A 12,089-nucleotide genomic window follows, 5' to 3' on the forward strand; every position below is an offset into this window, starting at 1 on the left:
CTCATAGGAACGAGTGAGTATGGCTGTGTTCATTAATGATCATGGGGCAGACTAGAAATGTCTGTCTCAATGGTCAGATTTGGATTTATTTAATACCTAAATCGCTCACATTAAAAAAATTAGCAATGCATAATTTTGTAAATTTTTCAAACACATTTGTGGACTATGACTTTCAACCTAATCGAGCAATTATCTGAGTAGCTTGCTTTTACTCCCTTTTTAGTACATTTAAAAAATCATCTTATTGGGGCCTCTTATATCTCTTAAAACAATTCATACATCAAATGTATCAAGTACATTTGTACATATGCTGCCATCATAATTTTCAAAACATTTTCTCTTCATTTCTACTTGAGCGTTTGATATCAGCTCCTCTTTTTCCCTCCCTTCTCCACCCTCCCATCTTTGTGACCCCTTGATAAATTATAAATTATTATTATTTTCATATCTTACATCATCCGCCGTCTCCCTTTACCATGTTTCTGTTGTTCATCCCCAAGAGGCAGGGGAGGAGGTCTCACATTGATTGTTGCAATTGGTTCCTGCATTCTACCCCTTCTCCCCCTTCTCCTCCACCTTCTCCCTACCCTCATGGTATTGTTACTCACATTATTGTTCCTGAGGGGTTTATCTGTCCTGGATTCCATGTGTTGAGAGATCTATACCAGATCTGTACATGCTCCAGTCTAGCTGGTTTTGTAAGGTAGAACTTGGATCATGATAATGGGAGGGAGGAAGCATTAAGGAACTAGAGGAGTGTTGTGTGTGTTTCAGCGGTGCTATACTGCACCCTGGCTGGTGCATCCCTTCCTTGTGACCCTTCTGTGGGGGGATGTCCAATTGTCTACAGATGGGCTTTGGATCTCCACTCCAACCCCCTTGTTTGCATTGATATGATTGTTTGGGGTCTTCTGATGCCTGATACCTGATCCTGTTGACACCATGTGATCACACAAACTTCTGTGCTTCTTCCATGTGGCCTTTGTTGCTTCCCTGTTAGGTGGCTGCTTGCTTAACTTCAATAGACTGTAAACTTGTATGGGAGCAGATAACCTGAACTCTCTCCTATGGAGCAGCTGGTGGGTTTGAACCTCTGACCTTGTGGTTAGCGGTCTAATGCTTACCAGGCAGCACCACAAGGACTTGTCTTCTGTTTTAAAAGAGTGTTTCTCCAATGTTGTGAGCATTGACCTTTATCAGAACTTGTCTTCCCACTAACCTTGAGTCCCTTCCCAGAGAAACATAGAGAACCAGACACCAGTTCTAAGGACCCAAGAAAGATTTGAGTCCTAAGATATGGACCATTCAATAAAATGCAGAGAGTTACTTTGTCCAAATTTGATGTTTAAAGGGAATGTTATCACAAACTTGTTATAAATAACGCTTTAACTCTCATGGTGTAAACTCTAGTTCCTTTCTATTTCTACTTCCTCTGATTTTATAGCAAGCACATTCCATCAATGGAGAAGTCTCTGTTTCTTTTCTTCTCTCTGATCCCCCATAGCACTTAAGAACTCATAGAGTTTCTGGAGTTCATTTGAACATCTTGATTTTCACTTTTCTGGTTCACCTAAGTTTAACTGTCCTCATCATTGACTGTGAGTCTCAGCGCTATTAATTAGGAATGTGCTAGGAAGAGAACAGAGATATCCGTTTTTCTTTAAATCATTTTATTGGAGGCTCTTACAGCTCTTATCACAATCCATCCATCCATCCATTGTGTCGAGCACATTTGTGCATATGTTGCCATCATCATTTTGAAAACATTTTCTTTCTACTTGAACCCTTGATATCAGCTCCTCATTTTCCCCCATCCCCACGCTCCTTCCCTCATGAACCCTTGATAATTTATAATTTTTCATGTCTTACATCAACCCCTATCTCCCTTCACCCACTTTTCTGTTGTCCATCCATCCCCCTGAGAAAGGGTTATATGTAATCATCTCCCCCCACTTCCCCTTCCCCTTCTGGTATCCTTATTATTGGTCCTGGGGAGTTTATCTGTCCTGGGTTCCCTGTGTTTCCAGCTCTTCTGTGCCAGTGCACATGCTCTGGTCTAGCCAGATTTGTAAGGTAGAATTGATGTCATGATAGTGGCAGAGGGAGGTTGGGGTGGTGAGCGGGGAACTATTAAGGAACCAGAGGAAAGTTGTATGGTTCATCAGTCCTATACTGCACCCTGATGGACTCATCTCTTCCTTATGACCCTTCTGGAAGAAGGGGGTATCCAGTTGTCTACAAATGGGCTTTGGGTTTCGACTCTGCACTCCCCCTTATTCATATTGATATGATCTTTTTTTCTGAGTCTTTGATGCCTGATACCTGATCCCATTGACACCTCTTGATCATACAGGCTGGTGTAAGAGCAGAGATATTCTAAAGCAATTATTGGCACCAAAGAATGACTTAAAAACAGACACTGTATAACTCTAGTGCTATTCAAAGTCATTTGGCCTTAAAGAATTAACCCTGATTGCCCCACAGAAGATTAAAAAGTTGTCTCATCACAGGTAGCCTGGTTCAATAACATAATCTGTAAAGTTCACTTGTTAATAATATTCCTTATCAGTAAAGAACTCACATAATTGCATAGTGAACCTGATCTCTGCTAGAGATGTCTACTGCAACATACAGGGAAAGACACAAAGGAGCCAAGAAAAGAGAAAGTAATTGGACCCACTTAAAAAAATAAAAAGGAAATGATTCCTTTCCATTTGGCATTGGTTTGAGGTTTTTTGAGCAGAAAAGTAGTTTGCTGAGCTTTTAGATGAGGTTTTCGGTGGAGTTGGGGAAAACTGTGCAGTCTCCTAAGTCAGGAGTTAGGAATAGGGTCTGGGGTTAGGGAGGGGAGGAAGGAGATAACTGTCTGGCATAAGGGAGGCTGAGTTATTGTTGCAGATGTGGCTCCACACCTCTGTGATACACAGTTCTATCAGCCACGTATGCCTCTCCATCGCTTAACATATTCTACCATATCAGTGTCCAGAAAGAGGGGGGGTCAAGGTGCGGATTGCCACCTTTCCAAGATTGAGATATCCATTGTTTATTTAATGATTATTATTAGTGCTAGGGAACAAATTCAAGCTTTCCATGATCGAGCAACATCTTCTCTTTTATTAAAAAAATCATTTTATTGGGACTTTTAAAATATTCCCTTGGTTTACATCAATTGTATCAAGCATATTTGTACATACACTGCCATCATTATTACCAAAACATTTTCTCCTTGAGTGCTTGGTATAAATTCCTCTTTTTCCCCCTCCCTCCCCTACCTTCCCACCCACAGGAATTCTTGATCAATTATATATTGTTATTATTTCATATCTACACTGTCTGTTGTCTTCCTTCACCCGCATATCTGTTATTTGTTCCTTTGAGGGGGTATATATCCAACTTTGTGATAGGTTCCCTCTTTCTCCCCCTTCCTCCTCCCCAACTATCCCCCTACCTTCATGATAATGCTACTCCCACTGCTACTCCTGAGGGGTTTACCTGTCCTGAATTTAATGTGTTGAGAGCTCTTATCTGTACCAATGGATGCCCTCCAGTCAAGCCAGATATGTAAGGTAGGACTAGGTCATGGTAGTGGGGAGTAGGGGGGAGCTTTCAGGAACTAGAGGAATGATGTGTGTTTCATCGGTGCTACACTGCACCTTGGTTGACTCATCCCTTCCATATAACCCTTCTGTGAGGGGATATCTAATTGTTTACAAATAGGCTTTAGATATCCACTCCAACCCCCCTCATTTATATTGATATAGTTTTGTTTTGGATCTTTTGATAGCCTGATACATGATCCCATCAACATCTCATGATCACACAGGCTGATGTGCTTCTTCCATATGGGCTTCCCTTCTAGATGGCAGCTTGCTTAACTTCAAGCCTTTTAGGCCCCAGATGCTATGTCTTTTGATAGCCAGTCACCATCCGCTCTCTTCACCACATTTGCTTATGCACCCATTTTGTCTTCAGTGTTCATGTTGGGAAAGTAAGTAACAAAGAGTGCTAGGTTATAAGAGCAAAGTTCTTGTGTTAAGAGAGACTTGAGTAGAGGCCCAAAGTCCATCTGCTATCTTAATACTTAACATATAAATATATGTACATTAGCCTCTGTCCCTTTAATATATTTACATATGGAAATGCCTATAACTATACCTCTATAAATAGCTTTTGCCTCGTTTCTTTCCTTGATTTCCTTTCACCTTTCTCCTATCCCACTATCATGCTCACCTTCCATTCGGCTGTCAGTAATTCCTCTCGGATACATTGCACTTGATTGAATCCCACCAGGCGTTATACACCCTTCTTGGCATCAATTTTAGATCTCTTGTTGTTCCATTTTCCTTGAGTTTGTCGGCTCCCCACTTCCCTTCCCCGCCCCCTCCTCTCCCATGTCCCCCCAGAGTCACCAGTCCCCATTGTTTTCTTCTTGGGATTGTCCATCTTGCCTTATATAGATAGACATAGGGCAAAAGAAAAACCAACAAACAAAACAAAACAATGGGTAGTTCCAGACCTGTCTGCTGACTCTTATGATGTTTTCCAATCTAGTCTGATGAGGTTCCAAGCCCAGTTCCCCAAGTCAGACATCTATTTTCAGGATTCCTTGGGGACTTGGTTACATTGCTCCCCTTGCTGCTCTGTTGCACTCCCTTTGCATTACACCCTGCTATGCATGGGACAGATTGGACCCCTTTTCACACAGTGTTTCCAGTGCTGTCCCCATAGTGCTACGGGTCAGTGAGGGCATGTTATGTCTCCTGGTAGGGCCGGCCCGAAGGTCCCCTCTGTGCCTTGGCTGCTCCGAGCCAGGATGTCATCCCTTGGGTTTGGTGAGAACTTCCTTTCTTAGAAGGAAGGTGTGAAGGACGTTTCCTAGTATAAATGAATGAATGACAACTTCCTTTCTCTCCTCATTTCATTCTTTTCTAAATCCTGACTTTTTTGACTAACAGAGGACACTGGGGAAAAAAACTAACCTGAAATCTCAGTTTTCGCTTTACTGGGTTCAACTTCCATGCATTTATCGTTGTGTTCCGCCTCTATAAGTTAACATAAGTAGGGAGCCCGCTGGAAATATTTTCCTTCCTCTCCTTAGGGGAAGCACAGAAAGGGAAGGGAAATAAAATTTGCTAAAACGAAGGGTGGGATTGACGGACATAAAACAGCCTGAGCTCCAGGGGAGCACTGTGAAGTTGTATGTGTGCCTTCTCCCTGAAAATGAAGGTTAAAGTGAAGTGTAAGGAGAAGAACACTTCAAAACTGCGCCACGCCAGCAGATCCTGTAATGAGCTGGAGTGTTAGGATGAGTTTTACCAGCTTTAAGTCATATCACACCTTCAGTGATAATTAGACACCTGCTGCTATTAAAGGAAGTGTATGCAAGTTCGAAGTTTCTCATTTGAATAATTTAACAAATTATTTAAAGCTCAGTTTTATTTCAACAAAACCTTTTGGCAATCATAATATTGGCAGAGGCAGTCAGGAAAAAAGGAGACTATACCGAACTTTGTTTTCTCCTACATCAGATAACCTCCATTAACTCCTTTCCTGGCCTTTCACAAGTAGATCTTTTACTTTTGTGGGCTCACAACAAGGAATATTTCTTGGAGATATCCATTGACTTCACTTTTTCTTTTTCATTATCCTAATGAATATTTCCATCCCTATGGTGAGAAACAGTTGAGAAATGTCATCAGTGAGCTCTCAGTGTGCAGCAAACCATCTTAAAACTTAATGACTTAAAACAAAAATAATTTATTTAGCTCATAATTCTGCAAGTCATCTATGTGTTATTTTGATCTCAGTTGGGTCCTTGCATGTAATTGTAGTTAGCTGGTCATATGGAGCTTTTGCCTGCAGGGGTTGGATGGCCAGTTGCTGGGGCAATAGTAGAACCCACTATCTAGACTGCGCTTTTCCTCTTGGATTAAAGAAGTCTGAAGCCAGATGACTTGCATTTGAGTCCCATTTCCAGTTGACTGACTTGCCTACAAAGTGTTTAGAAAGTACATGTTGGTGTTGTATTGTTTCTGCTGTTGGTTCCAAATCATAGCGACCCGGTAAGGCAGTGTAGAACTGCCACCCAGAGTTACCTAGGTTGTAATCATTGTGGACGCCTATTGCCAGGTCTTCTGCAGAGCTGCTGGCAATCAGGTAACTGTTAGCAAGTGAACTCTTAACCAGTGTATGTCCAGGGCTCCTTGAGAAAGTACATGATCTATATTTAGTGCTCCTTAAAGTCTAGTGTGTTAGGCCTGGTTGACTAAAGAACCAAATCCATTGATACTTGCTCATTGTATACGGACGAGCTTTCTGTCAAGAAGTAATTCTTTATGAAGATAGCATCCACGCCCAGTCCAACTCTAGTTGGTCCGTAAGTCCCATCCTAGTCCATAAGTCCCTCTCCAGACTCACACAGCCACATGCAATGATGCAGAAAGCAGGAAGGCCACAGGCTGGTGGGTGCGGACTCAAGTGGGCCCAAGGTCTGTGGAAACATGGCAGTTTCTCTGGGTGGCTAGCAGCAGGACATGGACATGGCAGTTTCTCTGGGTGGCTAGCAAGCAGGACGGTGAGGGGGCAGAGTGAGAAGAGTCCCCAGGGCCCTCCTTATAAAACAGTCACATCCCCAAGGAGACAGCATCTGCTGTTCCCTGATTGACAGGTTTGACTCCACCACTAGTCAGGAGTGTCTAGTTGACAAAAACCATGTAACTGCCACATGTAGTTAATAATTATAGGTTTCATCTTGATTGAATCATGCAAGTGAACTTTTAAACTTAATCACAATATAGACGGCTTTTGTGCACACAATATGTCTTTCAGTCCACTTTAGCTTCTCTGTTGTTTAATTACTGAAAACATAATAATGTTGCAGGTTAGTAAATGGACCAAATTTCAATTGACAAAGAGAGAAACATTCAAAATATTTCTCAAACATAAGCAATCCATTTAATGTAATTGCGGTGCAAGCATAATTGATCCCTGGCCTTCACATCAATAAAACAAAAGGAAACAAAAAGCCAGCAGTCTCCTTTTTTCCAAGCTGAAGTTGGGAAAGCTAAGAATTAAGTTGACAATCACACACACGCAAAAAAAAAACTGAAGAATTTTTTTCAAAACTGTGTATTCAATTTTTTTTTTTTACAAAACAAACAGCACTTTCAAGGTACTCTCCATTACACTTCATACATTTCTCAACTCTGTGATTCCATTCTTGGAGACGGTTTTCAAACTCATCTGTTTGGATGACTGACAGCACCTCCCTCATTTTTATCTTCACCTCTTCTTCATTGTCAAATCACTGTCCTTCCATGTCCCTCTGAATTCATGGAAACAAAAAGATGTCACACGGCACAAGGTCAGGTGAGTAAGGGGCGCGGGACAAGAGAAGCATGCTGTTTTTTGGACAGAAAATGGCACACTGGGATGGCTGAGTGAGCAGGTACATTTTTTGTGGTAGCAAAACCAGTCCCCTATCTGCCATAAACCAAGACTTCTTTGGTGCACGCTGCTCTGCAATTTTTTCAGAACTTCTCCATAGAAAGCTTGATTCACAGTCTGACTTGGTGGAAAGAATTTCAAATGTACTACCCACCTCACATCAAAAAAACAAATGAGCAGTGGGTATTTTTGGGAGGGGGTATCCCTTTGTATATATCTAGACAACCTTCAGAAGTGCCTGGATTGCAAACAAAAATAAAGTAAGATTTTGTTCTGGATCCCTAAGCCTCTTTCTGTGTAGAGGTTATTAGGCTTAGGGAATGAAGGTGTCCAGGAGGAGTGGGTGGATGCAGGCAGCAGAAGAGACACAGTTCCAGCCTCACAGGAAAGGGGTTGTATCAACCTTCGCTCCTGCTTTAACTCTGTCGAATAAACTGCTGCCCATCTTTGTTTTCATGGGAATCAAAAACTGAATGGAAGTTTATTGGAATATGCAAAGGTGATTAAATACTTATGGAAACTTTGTGTATGGTACTTGAAGTCCTTGTATTGCGGGGGCACCTTGAAGGCAATATACTTTTCTCCAAGAGGAAATCTTTGTGCAAAGCTTTGTCTGAATTTGACACCCTTCCTGATTGGTATTTAAATGAAATATAATAGACAATGCCTCCTAGGGAAGAATGGCCTACTTTCAGCATATCTCTGATACTAATTTACCAGGCTCATTTAAACATTGCCCACAGGATAAAGTCTAAATTTCTCACCTCAACATGCTGACCTCAATCTTTCAGCAGCATCTTCTATCCCATTTCTATAGTGACCCTACCTCCATGATGGAGACAGGAAGGGTTTTCTCACTTTCCACATGGGAAACCTTTGTTAAGGCTCTTATTGCTTTGACAGTGGTTTGAAGCTCTGCATAAGGCTTTCAGGGGCTGTTTTCTCAGCAGTGGGGGGCTAAGTCCTTCTTCATCTGTTCTTAAACTGGAAGCTCCATTGAAGCCTGTTCACTTTGAGTGACCCTGCTAGGGTTTGAAAACCAGTGGCTTGGCTTCCAGCATGCCAGCAACACACACGCCACCACACTATGAGAAACTGACAGGCAAATGGTGAAAGGAATTAAGAAGACCAGAAGCATCGATGCATTTGAATTATGGTGCTGGCGAAGAATACTGACAGTACCATGAACTGCTGAAAGGACAAACTGATCTGTGTTGGAAGAAGTACGGCCAAAGTGCTCCTTAGAGGCAAGGATGACAAGACTTCATCTTACATACTTTGGACATATTGACAGGAGAGACCAGTCCCTGAACAAGGACATCATGCTTGGTAAAGTGAAGGGGCAGTGGAAAAGGAAGGCCTTCGATGAGATGGATTGACACAGTGGCTGTAATAATGGCTCAGACATACAACAATTGTGAGGATGGCGTGGGACCAGGCCATATTTTGTTTTGTTGTAGATAGAGTCACTATAGGTTAGCGCCGATGCAATGCCACCTAACAACCATATCATCCCCTAGTCTATCCCCCAGATCTGTGTTTATGTGTGTATAAACACTGTGTGTGTTTGCATGGGATGTTTGATTGAGGATAGATTGTAATTATTTCATTCTGCATAAACTCAGGGAAAGTCTGTCGTTTCAAGCTATAGTAACTCCAGAGCTGGAATTAATGCCATACCCCCTTACAACCCACCTTTTTTCCCAATTATTTTATTGGGGGCTCGTACAACTATTATCACAATCTATCCATCCACTGTGTCAAGCACATTTGTACATTTGTTGCCATCAGTGTTCTCAAAACATTTTCTTTCTACTTGAGCCCTTGGTATCAGCGCCTCATTTTTCCTCTTCCTCCCTCATGAACCCTTGATAATTTATAAGTTATTATTTTGTCATATCTTACACCGTCCAATGTTTCTCTTCACCCAATTTTCTGTTGTCCATCCCCCAGGGAGGGATTTATATGTAGATCCTTGTAATTGGTTCCCCCTTTCTCCTTCCCCTTCCCCTCCTGGACTGAATGTAGTAGCAATTTTACAACACTGCTTGATGTGACTGAACTATGGGATGTTATGATATCTATAAGAGCTCCAAATAAAATGATTTTTTAAAGGAAAAAACCCCAAATACCAACCATCTTCAATTGTTGATAACAAAGCCTTCCTGAAAGTGAGGAGGATCTGAAGCACTTTCTCATTATTGGTCCTGAGGGGTTTATCTGTCCTGGATTCCCTGTGTTTCTAGCTCTGATCTATACCAGTGTACATCCTCTGGTCTAGCCAGATTTGTAGGTAGAATTGGGATCATGATAGTGGTGGGGAGGATGCATTAAAGAACTAGAGGAAAGTTGTATGTTTTATCAGTGCTATACTGCACACTGACTGACTTGTCTCCTCCCTATAACCCTTCTGTAAGGGGATGTCCAGTTGCCCACAGGTGGGCTTTGGGTCTCCACTCCACTCTCCCCCTCATTCACAATGATACGATATTTTTGTTCTTTGATGCCTGATACCTGATCCCTTTGACACCTCGTGATCACACAGGCTGGTGTGCTTCTTCCATGTGGATTTTGTTGCTTCTGAACTAGATGGCTGCTTATTTACCTTCAAGCCTTTAAGACTACAGATACTATATCTTTTGATAGCTGGGTACCATCAGCTTTCTTCACCACATTTACTTATGCACCAACTTTGTGTTCAGCGATCATGTCAGGAAGGTGAGCATCATGTAATTCCAGTTTAGTAGAACAAAATGTTCTTGCATTGAGGGAGTGCTTGAGTAGAGACCCAATATCCACCTGCTACCTTACTTCCAAACCTATAAATATATGCACATAGATCTACTTCCCCATTGTCATATATAAATATATTTACATATGCACATGCCTGTTTTCCTCCCGGCCCCACCTTCCCACCCTTATGAACCCTTGATAGATTATAAATTATTATTTTCACATCTTACACCGTCTGCTGTCTCCCTTCACCCATGTTTCCGTTGTTTTTATCCTAGGTTTGTGTATTGGGGAGAGGAGAGTAATATGTTGGTCATTGTGATTGGTTACCCCTTTCTCTCCCTACCTTCCCCCTACCCTCATGGTATCACTGCTTCCATGTTGTTCCTGAATGGTTTGGCTGTCCTAGATTCCATATGTTGAGAGCTCTTTTCTGTACCAGTGTACATTCTCTGTCTGATCTTCATGAGAAAGTGCTTCAGATCCTCCTCACTTTCAGGAAGGCTTTGTTATCAACAATTGAAGATGGTTGGTATTTGGGGTTTTTTCCTTTAAAAAATCATTTTATTTGGAGCTCTTATAGATATCATAACATCCCATAGTTCAGTCACATCAAGCAGTGTTGTAAAATTGCTACTACATTCAGTTTCAAAACATTTTCTTTCTTCTTGAACTTCTTGATATCAGCTCCCCATTATCCCCTCCCTCCCATCCAGGAACTATTATTATTACTATTTTTGCCATATCATATACCAGCCAATATATCCATTTATTTACATTTTTGTTATTCTTTCCCTTCAAGTGGGGTTATACAATCATCAGTGTTATCAGCTGCTAATGGGACATTGTATGATACCTTTCTGACACAATTGCTGAAGACAAAATGGGTGTAGAGCAAATGTGAAAAAAACGGATTGTGCCCAGCTATCAAAAGATATAGTGTCTGGCATCTTAAAGGCTTGTAGTCAAACAAGCAGACATCTAGCAGGCAAGCAACAAAGCCCACATGGAAGAAGCACACCTGCCTGTTGGGAAAAGGTATCAGAAATTCAAAACCAAGCAACCAAATTGAAGTGAGAGGGGTGAGAATGCAGTGGAGACCCAAAAACCACCTGCAAATTAAAAATTGTACAGTCCCTCTCAGAAGGGCCACACAGACAGGTTGATAAACCCAGGGTGTGGTACAGCACTGATGAAACACATAACTATCCTCTAGTTTTTTAATACTTACTCCACTTACTTTTATAGTTTTTATTTGTTTTACCTTATTTATCATGTTAGACTTGCGTATGTTCATTTGTATAATTAAGATAGTTCAATACATGAAAGCCAAGATAGATAGCCCTTCAGAAAGTGTAACTGAAGGTAGTTAATAAGCCTTCCGCTGACCCCAGGCCACAGTCTTCTTCATATACTCCAACTTCCCAGATTATTTGCTGAGCATACAATTTGAAAAATATGGTCAAAGATACAACCCTGACACACACTTTTTGATTTTAAGTCATGCAATTTTCTCTGGTTCTCTCAGAAAAACTGCCTTCCTCTTGGTCTGTATACAGATTCCTCATGAGTAAAATTGATCTGGAAATTCTGTTCTTCTCAATGTAATTCATAGTTTGTTATGATCCATACAGTTGAATGCATATTCGATGTGTTCGTCTGGGTAGTTTAGAGAAACAAATCCACAGAAACTCATGTATAAGAGAGAGTTTTATATAAAGGTTAAGTGTGCATCAAGAAAACATCCCAACCCAGGGCTGCCCAAGCCCACAAGTCCAACATTACCCTATTAACCCATATGTCCAACACTAGTCCACAAAGTCCTCCTCCATCTCATAAAACAGAGGCAATGATGCCTACTGCAGGAGAAAAGCCGAGTCAGGGAATGTGTAAGCATCTCAGTGCTGGCA

The 12,089-nt window shown here is 41.5% G+C and overlaps 1 protein-coding gene across 4 annotated transcripts in view; it reads left to right on the plus strand.

The window, feature by feature from the left end:
- MTCL3 (MTCL family member 3) overlaps positions 1 to 12,089 on the plus strand; it is a 45,707-nt gene that overhangs the window by 22,700 nt on the left and 10,918 nt on the right. The window lies entirely within an intron of this gene.

Source organism: Tenrec ecaudatus, chromosome 7 (genome assembly GCF_050624435.1).
Source record: "Tenrec ecaudatus isolate mTenEca1 chromosome 7, mTenEca1.hap1, whole genome shotgun sequence".
NCBI classification, from domain to species: domain Eukaryota; kingdom Metazoa; phylum Chordata; class Mammalia; order Afrosoricida; family Tenrecidae; genus Tenrec; species Tenrec ecaudatus.